Below are 15,650 nucleotides of genomic sequence, written 5' to 3' on the forward strand. Positions count from 1 at the left end.
CCTGTTTTAGGGCCCATTAGAACTCAGGAAGGAAAAGAGGAAAAAAGACAACAAGCATGCCCACTCTTGCAAAAATAAAATCCCACCCCAAAAACCTTCATGAAAATGTTCCTGAGCTTTCAAAAACAGAAGGCGGTTGGAACGTTGAGAGGTCGCAGCCCACAAAGTGACGATTAAGTGAGGCATTTGGGATGGCTCCCGTGCATGTGTGCGCTGGCTTTGTCTGACCTTTGGAGAGAAACAGCCCTGTTCTCTGCCCAGAAGAAGAAACTGAACCCATGTCTATAGATGAGCTAGACCCCACTGTGTGTTAATGTGGCATGGTGGGGTGTGGGGGGAACAGTTTGTTCTAATTTGCTGCCTCAAAATAAGAGCCTCTTGCTCTGGAAGTTTCCCTTCCAATCCTCCCTCCAATGCTATCAATGGACCCGGCCAAATCCTTCATTTAGTCTCAGCTTTCAGTTATATAAACTGTTCTAATCAAACAGACTCCCTCCAATTCAGAGCAGGGGAAAATGGTCATTTACACAAAGAACTCGTGGCTTATGTAACCAGAGCCCAACACGCAAATTATGAGAAACCTGCTCACTCATTCAGGTGCCTCATGTGAACAATGGGAGGCAGATTCCGTAGTTCTGGTCTCACTGACTGAGGCAGACCTTTGTTCAGCCAGCTGAACGCCCCCGTACCTCTTTTTACCCCAGGAGCTCTGTCCTTCCCGCCTTCTCTCTTCAGGTTAAAGAACCCCATTGGACAGTATACTTTACCACCAAGGCAGATTCTGGTTCTTCATAGAAAACAGACTTTTTTATATCAGTGTTGACTGGAAGGATATTCACAAAATGGAATGTTAGGTGAATTTAATTTTCTCCTTTTTCAACTTTTAAAATTCTGAACATACATTACTTTTGTCATTAGAAAAATTCATATCACCAGGAGATAAAACTTACCATGTTTTTTTTCCATGCATTTTGTATATGCACATACATACCCATATAATGATAACATACACACACATTAACGATGTGCATGTATATAATATTTAAATAAATAATAACTGTGACTGTGTTGGGCATTGTTTTGAAATTAGCTTTTTTACACCCAAAGAGGTTGTCACCACATTCACAATGATCTCATCTTCACTCACATTTTTAAGATCTGTGCCACATGCTTTAACTTCCTTACTCCAGCTATCCCTGTAACACCCCTGTGAGGCTGGTATCACCATCCTCATGTAGCAGCTGGATTTCAAGGCCCCTGAGGTCTGTGGTTTTAAGTGAGCCTTCTATCACGTGCTGTTAAATCCTTCTCTAAGGAAGGTGGGATTCTGAATTCCAAGGGGGTCCTTTTGATGGAGGCAGAGACAGAGTGGCTGGTTGGTATTCCCATTGATTGTAACCCATCGCCTACTGTAGACTATTTAAAAAATTTCCATTTGGGGGCTATTATAATGTCTGTGAGGAACATTCTCTTATATCAATATTTATATTACTATTCCTGTAGTATAAATTCCTAGCGGTGGGATTTCTGGGTCAAGAATATGCCCATTTTGATGGCCTTTTATTACACACTGCCAAACTGCCTTCCAGAAAGGTCAAATGAATTTACGCTCCCACCGGCCACTGCCCACTACACTCACCAATGTCACTTTGTAATTTAAAAAAAAAATTTAAATAAGGGAAAAATCTCTCTCAAAATGCTTTCCCTAGGAAAATAAAATACATACAGAAAATGTTTTATGATCAGCCTATTTTCTCATTAACTACCACAAAACTTCTGGAAAAAAATCTTGGGAGTACTAAATTGCAACTGTGAGCTTGACTGATGTGATGGACACATGTTCAGTCCAAAATGCAAGCCCTCAAGTTGTTTCTCCCTTCTCTGTTTCTCCCTGCCCTGCAACCTCCAACTATAGCTTCTGCTCTCCAGTCCTACAAGGGCTTGTGGGAAGAGGTGGCCTCTAACTGCACAGCAGAAGGGAAATTGCCTGATGGAGAAAAAAAGAGGGCTCAGGTTCCATGCTGTCAGCAAAAAGCTCCTATAAACAAAGCACAACACATTAAGCCCTTGCTGTTAATATGCTGTCTAGACTTGAAAAGATTGCTTTTCTCTCTGTCTTCGAAGCTTCAACTTTTGACCTTGTTTCTGTCCTTGTGTCTGTGCTGGACTCAAGCAATTCTTCTTTCCTGAAGGTTCGTTGGCTGAATTACTTGTCACCCAGGCTGCGGCAGCAGCTGAGTGCAGACATGAAGCCATGATCCTAGCCACTCTTCCACTGTGAAATGAATGGAAAACCTGACAACACCTGACCCACAAGGCAGAAAATGCAGGGAGTCTACCTTTTCCTGGTTTAAGAGTAAAATGATGCTCTCCACAGAAATTGGAGCAGACAGCCCCTTTGTTAATTGTGGATGGAATCCTGGAAGCTATTTGAAGGAGAGTTAAGAAGAGTTTGTGAGTGCCATGCTTATGGATAGAAAAAAATTGCTAAAAAATGATTGCAAGTCTTTAATCTGCATACGGCTTCCTTGGGGTGTTTCTTCTTTCTCTCCACACTACCAGGGCTCCCAGTGCCCTGTGCTAACATCTGACCACTCAAGTCCCTCTCCAAGTCACAATATTTATTAAGCATTTGCTATATGCCAGGCATTCCTATGCATTAACCTAAAAATGTTCTCATTTAATCCTCACAATTGCAATCTTCTGCAGTAGGTACTCTTATCATTACCATTCCTGTTGTACAAATGAAGAAACTAAAGCAGTAACAAGCTATGGAACTTGAAGATCATAGAGAGCAAGGGCAACAGTCTGACTAGATCCACATGACTATTCTGTGCTGCCAATCAATCTAGAGTTTTGTTGTTGTCGTTCTAGATTTTTCTTCTCTGTCATCAAAAAACAAACAAACACTTGTCCTCTCACTCTTTCTGGGCCTTGCCGAAGTGGCTAAACTAACCGGATCAACAAATTTAGTCAGCTAACGGCTGATGACAGACCAATGCATTACCCATCTCAGTAAGTTTATAGTTAACCAGAACTCTCACTGTGAAAAGACTAGTGGCAGAAGTCAAAGATATCCAAGACAGACGTTGTGGGAGGGGTCAGTGGTAATGAGGCGGCAGGGTAGTGGGTATAGGAGCCCTTCCCATTATTAGCCAGTGGCATAGAGACCAGACAGGCCTGGATTTAGGCCTTTATCAGGAATGACCAAAAACTCAGATGTTTGCCTTCATGGGTAAGAACTCAGAACCTTTAGAGAAGTCAGAAGATTTAGAGACAGACAGCCCTTATCTGCTAACCACTGGGAAACACCACGCTTGGTGGAGACCTTGACATGGCTTCCCCATGCTGATCTGTCACCGCAGCCTGTTATAAACCAATGGAAGTATCACAAACCCACATCAAGTCATCACATTCTCTCTATTTGATTGACTTACAACATCCCACACATGCTTTCCTCTCCTGATGCTCTTTGGAGCCAGGGCAGTTTATGGAAGAGAAAAGATGACTTGCTGAAGGGTGTGGCCAAGAAATAATATAATCTTTGGCTCAAAGCTGTATGTTTTGGTCTTGTACAAATGTATTTAAAAGATTTTTATGAGTCATGAAGGTAGTGCTGACACTTAGAATAATATTTTTCAGGCTCTTTAGGAGGAATAACTAACACAGAGCCTAGCTCAGAGCAGAGGCCAACAAATGCTTGCTGGTTGAAAGAGCAAGTAAATACTGAGAACTTAACATGGTATGATTCACCCCCATTTAAGACTGTGCTACAACAGATGAATCATTAGCAGTGCCTCGGAGGAGCTGCCAGGCTGGCAAAATGAATTTTTGCTTTGTCAGTTAGATCCATAAACCATATCAGTTGACCTAGGTATTTTGCTTCTCATTAAAAATATTACTATTGCTGACATTATATTCATTTCTTGCAAGAACATCTATGTATTTTCATCAGAGTAGGTTGTTTTGCATCATTTGTTTTTAGAAGCTGAACTTTACAAAGAGGAAACTTCTCATGTTACTAATACAGTAACATAGCAGACAATACCTGCTCATATATCTCTCGGAACCTCAGAGAGTTTATGAATGCTAGAATGCTCCCCATGCTTCTTGCCCTGTGAAGGGTTCACAGGGGACAGAGGAGGAGTTCTGTGTTCCAGTGACTTCATATGACATCATCTCTGGTGTCAAGAGCTGCCCATCTTTAGTCCATCCAATCCAGTTTACACAGCCCTGAGCAGGATGATCTACTGGAGCCTCATGCTGCCCTCTCCACTTGCCTGGTGGCAATTATGAGGTCCTAGGAAGCAAAAATGAATTTCCCAAGCTTGCAGTGTGAGAGTCAGTGGCGAAACAGCAATAGATTCAAATATTTTTATTTCCCGACAGAAAGTTCCAGAGGTAGAACTACAGAGCATACATGCCTGTACAAGTCTGCATGCATGTTCTTCCCCCCAACACTGACTGTCCTGTGAGTGCTGAATCCTGAGTCCACATTTTCTTTCAGGACTCATATCACAACAAAATTCAATGCAAAGCCACAGAAGGTTAATGGGAGAGCATTTTCCTAGTGCATATGGCACTGCTATTCATTGTTGTAAAAGCTGATTTTGAAACACAGGGTGGCTATAAAAGCATGATTAAAATGACAGAGTGAAAGCTCAGTAACCTGCTAAGTGTATGAACTGCTTCAGAGACTGTGTGAGTCCTGTCAGGGGGTGAGATCCTACTGAGAAAGTCTGATATAAAAGCCTCTACTTGGAGGAACAGTCTTAGCACAGGGTTTGGGGCAGCTAAGGGCCCTGCCAATTTACCAAGTCCAGCTTAGACTGCAGGCCCCTGGAGTGTAGTTGTACTTAGGAACTTGCTCCCAAAGGGCAGAGCACGAAAAGGGGGTGGGGGATGGGGGTGTGACCTCATAATGGAGAAATCTGGCAAACGCTACCTCAGGCAGGCAATCAAAGTCAACGCCAATGGTAATAATCATGTTGACAGCAGGTATCTGCTGGTAGGAGGTGATGAGAATAACAGGACCCTCCGTGGTCTTCCTTCCAGTCTACCCACGGGAAAAACATCAGACAGACCCCAGTTGGGGAATTTCTACAAAATGCCCAACCTAGCATTCCTCAAAACTATCAAAGTCCTGAAAAACAAGCCAAACCTATGACACTGTCACAATCAGGAAGAGCCAAAGATGACGTGATGACTAATGCAGGGCCTGGGTGGGATCCTGGACCAGAAAAAGCACATTAGTGGAAAAACTACTGAAAGGTGAGAAAAGTATGGCAATGTGCCAGTGTTCATTTCTAGTGTGACCAATGTCCCTCGGTGCTGTAAGGTGACACCACCAGGGAAGGCCAGGGAGGGGGATGCAAGAACTTTCAGTAGTATCTTTGCAATGGTTCTAAAAATTGAAAACGATCCTAAAGTAAAAAAGTTTATTTACAAAAAAAAAAGGTGGAAAACAGAAAATGGAAAGAAGCACTGAAAGGGTACATAAGAAAATAACCAAAATGGTTACAGACAGGGAGTGGGGATGGTGCACAGGGCAGGGTGCAAGTGAGATTTCTCAATGTCTACTTTTTTACATTGAATGTATTCATTTTATATCACTTTGAGTCATAAACCATGTGAATGTGTTACCTGCTTAAAACAAAAAAGACACTCTAAGTCTGCAGCCTGCTTCAACATATGGAATGAGAACAGCAACAACAAAGATTAAGCTTACTGGGCCAAATGTTAATTTAAAAAATATATAACTAGTGTACTAAATGAGGGCCAGACATGTGGGTAGAGGGTTGCCAGCTGCACATGCACACCCCCAGCTGTTTGTGGCTGCCCAACTGGACTGTAGGACTGTGGCTGTGAAGTTTTCTTGTTTGTTCTGTTTTGTTTTGTTTTCATTAAGGTATCACCAATATACACTCTTATGAAGGTTTCACATGAAAAACACTGTGGTTACTACATTCACCTATATTATCAAGTCCCTCCAACAGCCCATTGCAGTCACGGTGCATCAGTATAGTAAGATGCCCCAGTCATTACTTGTCTTCTCTGTGCTACACTGTCTTCCCTGTGACTCCACACACACCATGTGCACTAATCATAATGCCCCCCAATCCCCTTCTCCCTCCCTCCTCCTCCACCCTTCCCCTTTGGTAACCGCTAGTCCCTTCTTGGAGTCTGTGAGTCTGCTGCTGTTTTGTTCCTTCAGTTTTGCTTCGTTGTTATACTTCTGGCTGTGAAGTTTTAAAAATGCAATTTGGCTCTGAGGGGCCTCCAGGGAGTTAGCTCTTTTGCAAGCCCCTGGCCCTTCCTTTCTGGGTGCTGAGTTTCCATGACCATTTATTACAAGCACCACCTTTCATTCGCTCTGCTATGTAGATACTGCGTCAGACAGGAAGGGTAGGGTTGTATATTATAGATCTGAGTCCTAATAAATAAATTCAGAGGCAGATAAAATGCTGTATAATGGAGTGTGGGAAAAGAGCAATAAAGATCAGGCAACAGAGTCTTCCCAGGAGGCCAGGGAGGAGGGCAGGAGTTGGAGAGAAACTGAGTGGGCCAAATGGTAGAAGCCAAAGGTGAAATTGTAGGCTGCAGGCAGTGAGATTTGTGCTAAGCGCATCTCAGCTGGGGTCTCAAAGGCAAGACATGCTAGGCTGTTTAAAAGCTGAAGAAATAAGTTATAGGGAAACACTGTCACTTCCTTTCAAATCCAAACCAGCAATCAAACCTTTAACCCACAACCCCCATCTTCTCTCTTTGATGGCAGCCATTTTATGGGGCTTGATGTTGTCCCATAAAATAGAATCTGAAGGTTCAAACAATCTTTTTTTTCTGTGTAAAGTCTGCCCTGGCATTGTAGGATTCCTTCTTCTTCTACTACCTGGATCCTTTCCTGGGTGGGAATTGCTAAATGGGTGAGAGTAAGTGGCTCCTACAGTGTCTTCCCTTCTAAAAGCCAGAATTATCTTTGCTCAAAGGGAATTGGATTTCAGAGCTTAAATCCCCTGGGATGATATATAACAGATCTAAGAGTTGAACTGGTTGGTGCAAAATTTTAAAACTAGATCATTAGTTCTTTTTATGAAAGATTTTTTTTTTAAAGGAGTGACCCAACAAGGCTAAAAGTATCTCCTAGGTTTTCTAGGTGTTCTAAATGTTATGGGTGTGAAACTGGCCACACTGGGAATAAAATGTGGAAATAGAAATAGGTCAGTTAGCTGAAACTTTGAGGTTCAAATTTCATGAGGTCATGAGAGCACTTTGGTCCTCTGAGAAGACAAAATATATACAAGAAGCTGAGAGCTTTTTGTCCATGCAGAGTTTATTTTCTCAAACACTACTTATCCATTGTAAAACTAACAGTCTTTGCTGAAAGACTATCTCATGAAACATTTCAGGTAGAAGTAGAATATTTTATGCAATCATATTTCCCCATGAGGAAACCTGTCCAAAGCTCAAATGATTCACACACAAAAACTTTCAGAGTTGTTCATGTCTGAACCCAGAATTCTCAAGAGACACATTAGCTTATTTGATAAACCAGAAAGAACAGTGTTTTTGTGCAAGTATTTTAATACAGGAAATATAAGTCTAGTCTGTATCTTTCCAAGTCCATGTATACAAGGGAGTTTTGAAGTAAAATGTCACTTACTGTCTTAAAAATCAGGGAAAATACATGAGGATACTGCCAATGAAAATGCATCTCTGATCTGCACCATGTTGAACAAATATAAAAATGCACACCACCTAGTAAGGATAACAGAACTAAAGCAAGACACCAAGCAACAGAGAGTCATTTCAAAGATATTTCCCTGTGAAAATCTTTTATCAATGATCCCGGAGACACAATTTCATAAGTAAAACACAGCACACATCAAATTGGGTAGCAAAGAGCAGTGCCTGTGACAAGGCTCAGAACCAGCCTGACAACTTCTCTGAGATTAGAAAAGGGGAAAATATCACTTTACAGAATCTACTTCTCAGAAGGCGGTATCGGAACTCTGGAGACCAGGGCACGGGCAGGCGGGGCTGCGCGCGCAGCCTGTGGGCTGTCTCAACCACTCACATCACACCCCAGAGCTCTTAGCTAATGAGGACATCGCACAGGAAGGCAGTCTCTGTGGACCATTTGCACTGTAAATATTCTCCCAGGCTACCTTTTAGCAAAAAGTCACTTGGGGGAATAGGCACCTGAAATCTTTCCTTGTCCCCGAAGGTGAATGTTTCAGACAATGGTCTGACCAGGCTGCTGCCTTAGAAGAGGAAGTAAGGGGAACAGAGTCTGGATGGGTTGCTCTGGAGGAAGAATGCCGCCTTCCTGGCGAGCAAGAGGCTAAGAAGCCGCTGCAAAGGCAGCTTTACACCAGCAGTGAGGGTCTCAAGGAGGACGCCAGATCCCATCCCTGGAGACTGAATCCATGTAAGAGGAATGTGGGCAGCAGCCACTCAGATCTTAGACAGGTGTCGCCCTAACATGTCTCTGTTGTCTCACAAAGACGACGAGGAGCAAAAGAGAGAAGGGAATGGTGGGAGAGGGTGCATCGGAGAAGTGAGATGTGCCAAAATATTCCTGAGCATGAGAGAAGGGCAAATAGAGAGATTTTCAAAAATAATAAAAAAAATTCAAAAGTAGAGCTAATTATGAAAGTATCTAACATCCAAACACAATCCCAGTGATTTTTGTCTAAGCTTGTGGCCAATTATATTAATACAAAATCCCTAGAGAAGTAAGCTTGTCCAAAAAGATAAGTTCCAGGAAATAAATGTCTCTGTTGTCCATCAGGGAGCTGGCATCTGGGTTTCTCTCATTCTTGGGAGGGTTTTCCATCTGCTGCTGACCAGTACCCCACCTTTTCTTTGCCTCTGTCATCTTTTCCTTCATTTCTTTTAAACTAATCTGAAACCCTCACCTTTGTCCTAAATTTAGAGCTCAAGATTCATTTTTTAAAAAAATGACCTGCCACTAAGCATGTAATTTTTATAAATGTCTGCCCAACACTAACACCACCAACTAATAAGATTCAAATCTCCAAAGCAACATTACTCTGCCACCCCCTCTTTTTCGCCCAGACTTACCAGAGTGTGGGATGTCTGCCAGGGAAATACAATAAAATGTGGGAGTGGGAATAAATAGAAACATATTTTAAAATTCTGTATTTTTACCTGCCTAATGTTGTCATTTTAATGCGTTTCTTTCCCTCCTTTTCTCAGCCTATCATATTATTTATTTTTACCTAACCTTGTTTTTGCCTCCTGTGTGGATGATGTTAATGTTTCTACCCTTTCCTTAGGAATTTTCAGGTGAGTTGCCTACACCATTTGAACAAGTTCTTCTCTTGCCTTTTCTTCTTATATGTTCTCTGTGGAGTTAATATTTTCCAGTCAAGCTCTTTCCTGCCTTTTGTCTTCTGTGCTATGATTCCATCCCTTGGTTCCCTTATTTGGCTCTTGCAAATCTTACCTGTTTTTTTCCTGTCAGAGCATCACCTCCTGGTCACTTTGTAAGCCCTTCCCCCATTTCCTGATTAATATCTTTAATTCTCAAATGCCCTGTCCTTCCTAACTGGCACAAGAGATGATCTGGGGCTTCCTTTTCCTTTACGCAATCCAATAAGCTTCAAATATTGTTTTTTCCCCTCCTGTTTAGTCACCTCTGTCTGGAGTGAATTAAGAAAGGTTGCTCTCTTCAAGTATACCTCACAAGACTGTGCCACCCGACAGAAGACGTATCCTGAGAGGGAAACATCCAGGAGCAACCACCACCAGCATAGCTGTTTGGGGTGACAGGAAGTTGGAGTTTGTTTTAGTAGACAAGGTGGATGGTGGGGCCCCAGACTGTACCTTTCCACCAGCTCTCTAGGACCTTGGCAGCATTTCCCACAACTGGGTTAAAAAACACGGCTGCCTCTGAGCTAATGCTCTCCACGTTCCCTTGGTGAGGAGTGCGCCCAAAGCCTTCCTGAAGAACAGAGTCGGGTGGCAGATTCTCAAGTCTTACACAGCCCATCCGTTCTAACAGTGCCACCTCCCTGGCCGCCTGCCTCCTTCCTCACTCTTATGATGAAGCACCTGAAGTCTCTGCTTCAGCCTTCATGAGCCTTTCTTGCATGGGCCCTAAACAACAATAATGGCAGATATGACTAATAAAAAGCTTTGCCACAAAGTTGAAAAATATGGCACAATGCTCTAAATTATGACAGAAGAAATTACAGATCAAATGTTCATTTTGTATGTTGCTTTTTTTAAAAATTTAACGATGGATAATTACTCTTTTGAGTAACATCAAGTAGTATGACTGCTAGGGTAATAAATTCTAAGATGCAGAAGGGATCCATCTAATGACAACATTTTAAGCATTCAGCTCTAGCTTATGGGGTGGTGGTGCCTATAGGCAGCTATTTCTCTGCTTACCCACTAGGCTCACTCCAACTCCTCATCCAGGCAAGAGAGACAGGAAACTGGTGTCAAGGAGAAATCATGGACTGATAGAAACAGAAATGACCTGAGGTTTTCAGATGGAGACTTACAGAAGCTTCCATCCTTGCCTCAGTGAGGAGGAGGGACTATAGAGAATGTGATGGCTCCTTCACTCCTGAAGCATCAATACTACTATACTGCCCCGCAGTACTGGGGAGATTTATACTAAAATATCACTTCTCTGAAATTCAAACTTAACTGGGCATCCTGTATTATATCTGGCAGCCCTAACAGTACACAACCACCACATAGCATGCTCATTTCTATAGGGGTCTGAGGCCAGCTATCCATCTGCTGCTGATAATCTATAATGTACCTATGAGAGATTCAAATTCCTTCTCAGCTCCAAAACCAAAGGAGGTTTATGAAGTCCAATTTCAGGTCATTTCCAAACTCAGTTTGGACTGTTTACTTCAGGGACACTGATTAAGTCATATATTACAAGGAAGCCTCCCATTGCCCCTAATTTGAAACAGCTGAGCCAGCTTCTCCTGCCAGCCAAGCCTCATGGTAGAAGGCTTGGGAAGGGACTGTGCTTGGGAGGAGGAGGGCAGTAGAGGGACAGGTTTAATATTAAGTGAGGACATGTCTTAATGCTCTTGTGGAAATACTCTTTAACGCGCATCAGGTTACAAAGTTAGGCAGGGGGAGGGAAGGGTGGAGCTGAATGGGGGTGGGGGGGCACTGGAGAAATCACTGCAACATTTGAGGATCAAAGAATTCAGCCTGTCAAGTGCTGTGATATTTTTTCATTGAGGAAACAAGCTCACATTTTCCCCCTGAGGGCTTAGAGTCAAAAGCCAAGGTTCAACTGAAAAATTTTAAGACTTTTTTTTGAAGCTACAAACTATGTATATATATGCTTTGCTTCCACTCTAGCTTTTTTCCCCTTGAAATTTAGGGAGGCAGGAGCATAACTTGATTTTAAGGTTATACTGATAACACCTAGTTAGGTGAATTTGGCCATTTTGGAATGTACAAAAACATTCATTTGGTGCCCATAAATCTGGCAAATGTGTTCCTTTACTCACCAAATCTTAACGTCACAACAGTGAGGGATATGCTTTCCCTAAATCTGCAAGGTGATGGAGGGCTGGCTATATGCTCAGCCACGCTGCCTGCTTTGTGTTTGTGTTTCTTCCCCACAGTGTACCTGCACCACACAGGGCTGACGAAGAGAGTGTGGGGGGTGGAAGTTGAGGAGGAGGCCAAGGGGATGGGAAGATGATTGTGATAAGAGGTGGCTAGAAACCTCCCTTTAGCAAATATTTCGAGTTTTGCTTTTTTGGAGTGAACCCAGCCTGTTTTAACTTCATTTTCCAGTAGATAATGCTTCTATGACTTTGATTGAACTAGAGAACAGAAATGAAAGAGAGTCAAGGTAAGCACTCTGCAGGCTGAAATGCTCTGGTTCAAAGTAGTTCTGCATTCATGTCTATTGACCATAAACATAACATTAGTTATGCCAGAGAAATAAACAGAAGATAAAATCAAAATTCAATTTTCATATGGCTCCAAGGAAGGCCCTATATTTGCCTTAGCATTGGGTTTGCAATATCTGTTCTAGCCTGATGGAAGTTTGGAAACTTATAAAACAGGGGTTCTTTTAAACAGTAAAAGAGGTGTTTTTGAAGAACAGATGCTGCATGTCAGAGATCCTAGTCAAGATTTGAGTCAAGCTCTGTGAATTCAGAATGCACATCTGTGTATCATGGTACAAGAGCAATATTTTCATTCTGTTAAATGCCAGAATAACCTTCTTCCCAGGCCTGGCTGCAAGCCTTTTCCATATCCTTTAAGAAGATTCTAGTGGAACTCCCATTAGTGGCAAGAGAAAAGGTGGTGGTGTTCCTGTAGTGGTCTAGGTGCTACCATGGGAAATCAGGAAGTCACGTGAGAGCTGTGGGTGCAGAAGGCTGCTTCTGTTTCTCTTAGCACTAATGGGAACTCAGCAGATGAACTCAGCACCAATCCCCCCTTGACACTTATGGAACTTTTTTTCTTTACAGCAATATAGCTCACTTTTAGTGAAAGGCACAAACCTTTAGTGTACAGCTTGATGAATTTTTACAAATACGCGAGCTCAGCCAGGAACTCTCACATTAGGGGTCTGGAGTTCTTGAAAGAAGCAGTCCAGACCCCAACATTCCACATACAAGGGTCTCACACTTTTAAATAGCAGCATAACCTAATTCCTGGACTGGCCCCAAGTTTTTCCTGTACAGACAAAGCCATATTAAATCAGCTATAATTTTTTTTTAATTACCTGAATTTTATAACACAAGGCTGCACAAAACAACTGAAAGCTTTCCTTTGGCTATTGAGCCTAGTCCACACCATCCATGTGACATCTCAAGAACCAGCCTCTTGTCAGCCCAACTTCTTTTAAGCCTAGAAAGTAGCAAAGGGTTTCCCATGTGAGGATATAAGCATGAATTATTATGAGCTTGGAGAAGTAGAAGGGGAATTTGCTAGGCTCTCCATCCTTCAGCAGAAGGAAATGTCTCCTTCCATCTATTCACCATAGCTTCTTATTTCTTTGGTAACACATGGTTTTTCTAGTTCTTTCTTAATTCCTGAGTTTTTTGCCAACCTGACAACACAATGCCTAGAATCTGAATCACAAAATAAATGCAGAGAGAAATCACCCAGAAATCCTTCAGATGCTGAAGCACACATATTATTGGCCAGCAGAGTATGTGAAATCTGCCAGCTTTGTACCATGACCTTAGACAGAATAGAATGTATAGTCCCAGAGGCCCTAGTGGTTCTCCTGGATGTCTCTTAAAACCTGTACCAATTCTGACCAGCAGTCTCAATTCTGAGACTGGCATAAAGGTCTATGTCACACAAAATTAATCACAGGTTGAGGAATAGGATCTGAATATAGACATATCTCCCAAAGTTTTATTGCTAAATGTAAAGTGGAAAGTAGCTGAAGGAGAATTATGCTCTTTTATTTAAAAATGGCAAGCCCAAAGAGGGAGACAAATCTCAAGGTAGAAGCTTCAATAAATCAAGTAAACAGTAAGCACTTATTAAATACCTGTTGTTCATAAATATGCTTATTTAACAAATATTTATAAATATTGAGCATCTGTATTAATTAGCATTCTCCAGAGAAACAGAATCAATAGGATACGTTTATATGTAGAGAGAGAGATTTATTTTAAAGAATTGGTTCACACAATTGTGGGGGTGGTAGGTATGAAATCTATCAGGTAAGCTGACAGTATAGACATTTACATGAGAGTTCATGTTGCAATCTGGAGTGTGAAGTCCACAGGACAAACAGTAGCCTGGAAATTTGACAAGGTTTCTACATTGCAGTCTTGAAGCAGAATTTCTTCTTTGGGAAAGCTCAGTCTGTTCTTAAAGCCTCCAACTGATTAATAAGGTCCACCCACATTAAGGAGAGTAAACTGTTTTACTTAAAGTCTATGGATTGCAAATGTTAATGACATCTTTAAAATACCTTCACAGGAACATCTAGACTGGTGTTTGACCAAACAACTTGTCACCATAGCCATGTAAAGATGACACATAAAATTAACTATCATAGCATCTAATTGTTTAAACACTGTGCTAGGGACCAGGGATGATACTCACAGAATATAAGACACAAACACTGTTAAGAAATAATCCTTCCTTAAGGAGTTTATAACCTAGCAATACAGAGACAATAAAATGCCTTCCATTCCCTTTTCATAAATATGGTCAACTAGAAAATCTGAAAAGTCCTTCTGATAAAATACTTAAAATTATTATTTAAACAATGATTTTAACTGATTTGCTGAACCAAAGGAATGTAATGAATCTGCAGAGGCCAAAAATGCACTGAATGCAGGAACTCTGAGATGCTATCTGTCAAACTGATGACCCTGGACTTTTTCTGTGATGATTGCTCAGAAAATGAGTTAGGAGATAAAATCCAGGGTGCAAACAAGGGGAAGAACTGAAGAGGAGACTTTCACATAAAGCTGGGGTCCCAGTGAGCCACAGATCTGACTTAGAGTAGACTTAGAAATAAGCTCACCACACAGAGGGGGATGTCAAGGAAACTTGGTACTGGGTGGAATCAGTCTTCATATAGGTTTATGACCTGAAGAATATATACTATCTCTATGGGTTAAAAACCTGAAATGGAGAATTTAATTAAAAGTAGTTCTGGAGAGGGGGAAAAAAAGATGGTTGACTAGGAAGACAAGGCAAAAACCTCCTCCCATACACACATCAAGAAAACAAACACAACTAACCCTAAAAATGACCTGAAGACTGCAGAACAGACCATTTACACCTGGTGAAGAAGAGATGAGCACAGAGAAGGGTAAAGTGGCAGAGCTGCAACTGATCAGGACTCAACCCTTCCCTCATCCCAGCCCACAGATGGGAGGGGGAGGAATAGAGCAGGGAGGGGGTAAGCACTCAGGAACTCTGCACACCTGGCCCTGGAGATCTGCTCTGGGAACACAAGTCCACACTGCACTGGGTTTTGGTGGTTAATGGGGCTGGACACCAGGGACAGTTGGAGTTCCCAGATATAAACCATGCGTGTATGGTGAATTAATATACAATAAAGGAGTCATGAATATATAATGGAGAAAAGACAGCCTCTTCAATAAATGGTGTTGGGAAAACTGGACAGCTACATGCAAAAGAATGAAACTGGATTGCTGTATGACTCCATACACAAAAGTATACTCAGATGGATCAAAGACCTTAGTGTAAGACATGAAAACATAAAACTCTTTGAAAAAATCATAGGCAAAAATCTCTCATAAGTACGAGTGATTTTGTACTGGACACCTCTTCTCTGGGCAAGGGAAACAATATAAAAAAATGAACAAGTGGGACTATCAAACTAAAAAGCTTCTATAGAGCAAAGAGCACCATCAGCAGAACAAAAAGGCAACTATAGTATGGGAGAATATATTTGTAAATGATTTATCTGATAAGGGGTTAACATCCAAAATATATAAAGAACTCATACACCTGAACACCAAAAAAAAACACACACAAAAAATAACCTTAATAAATAATGGGTGGAGGACCTAAACAAACATTTCTCCAAAGAAGAAATACTGATGGCCAACAGGCACATGAAGATATGTTCCACATCACTAATCATCAGGGAAATGCAAATCAAAACCACAGTGACGTGTCAC

The sequence above is a fragment of the Manis javanica genome, chromosome 8 (genome assembly GCF_040802235.1).
Source record: "Manis javanica isolate MJ-LG chromosome 8, MJ_LKY, whole genome shotgun sequence".
Classification (NCBI taxonomy): Eukaryota; Metazoa; Chordata; class Mammalia; order Pholidota; family Manidae; genus Manis; species Manis javanica.